Raw genomic sequence first — 1,491 nt, 5'->3', positions numbered from 1 at the left:
TATGGGAGGGGCTCAGGGGCTGGGGGCCTGGGTCCTGACCAGTGCCCCTCACGAGAGCCTCCATGCCCAGGAGGGGGTGGCCTCTGGCCCCGCGGTGGGGGAGGAGCAGGAACCACTTCCGCAGCCTGAGGTGGCATCTCCAGGTCCCTGGCGCAGCAGCCACAGCCTGGCAGTGCCCGAGCGGGCAGGCCCGGACCTGCCCGGAGCCACCGGGAGAGGAACAGAGCCCCGAACCCTGTCACTGTGTCCCCACGCAGGCTTGCCCCCAGGGCTGCCACGCGCTGGGCAGCGAGTCCCAGGAGCAGGGGGACAGCCCTGAGCTCACCCCGGGACCAGGCAGGGCACGGGACAGGGCGGCCCGGGGACTAAGACGGGGCTCGGTGAGGACGACCGGCCTGGGACACGCAGCTCAGAAAGTGCGGCCACAAGCTCACTCTGCTGCAGGCTCAGAGAGGGTGAGTGGCCTGAGGGGGTCACACAGCACAGCTGGAGCTGGAGCGGCCACGGGGTTTCTCGGGGTTGGAGATTAACTCAGCCGTGTCCACCCCCCAAGCCAACAACCCTTCAGCTCACCAGCCACAGGGTTTTTTTGTTTTTTTGTGTGTTTTTTACTGAACCATTCCTTTACTGTTAGACATGTGGGGCAAGAGATATGTGATCACAAAGCACTTTCCAAAGTCATAGTCCTGTCCACAAAATGCTGGGCTGCGGTCTGTGGGAGGCTGCCCATGGTCTTCACTAGCAAGAAGTGCACACAAGGGTCCCGGAAGGCTGGTGACCCTTGAACCCACGGCAGGGCCTGAGTTATGCACCAAGTGTCTAGTCCTGACAATGGGGGCTCAAACTATTTCCCGATCAAATAGTCTCAGAGTGAATCCTTCTAATGTTTACTGACCTTTAAGACGGTCTGTCTGCTGCCGCAGTTACCTGCCTGCCTAAGGGCTTCATGTGTAACCAAAGCTGAATAACATGCCGGCGAGGCCTGGGCACCAGTGGAGGTCCTTCCCCTGGAGTTGGACTTGCCCGCCCGGCCCCCCAATATTCCCAAATGATCTCTTGTCTCTGCTCTTTCATTTGTGTGCGGCCCCTCTTCCAGATCCTGAGCCCTGAGCCACGCTGACGAGGGGGAAACAAACACACAACGTCTGGTGCCTCAGCGGGAAATTGGGAAGTGAAGACTTCGCCTGGAGCGGAAGAACGCAGGTTCACCGGAAAGGTGGGAAAGGGTTCCCGTTTCACCGCACACCAAAGCCCACGATCAGCTGCAGAAGTCGCGATCTGTAAGTCGGGCGGAACGTTTCCTTAGCCAGGCTAATGGGGCAGAATTTGGCTTAAAAGTAAGAAACTTTATTGTAGATTTTTGATTTGCATGCTTAAGAAATTAAAGTTTCTGAAGGTAACCTCTTACAGTTTTTGCATGTTATTATAGAACACTAGAGGCCCAGTGCACAAAAATCTGTGCACTCAGCGGGGGGGGCGGGTAAGGTGGGT

Source organism: Myotis davidii, unplaced genomic scaffold, assembly GCF_000327345.1.
Source record: "Myotis davidii unplaced genomic scaffold, ASM32734v1 scaffold1250, whole genome shotgun sequence".
NCBI lineage: Eukaryota > Metazoa > Chordata > Mammalia > Chiroptera > Vespertilionidae > Myotis > Myotis davidii.
This window is presented reverse-complemented; position numbering follows the sequence as displayed.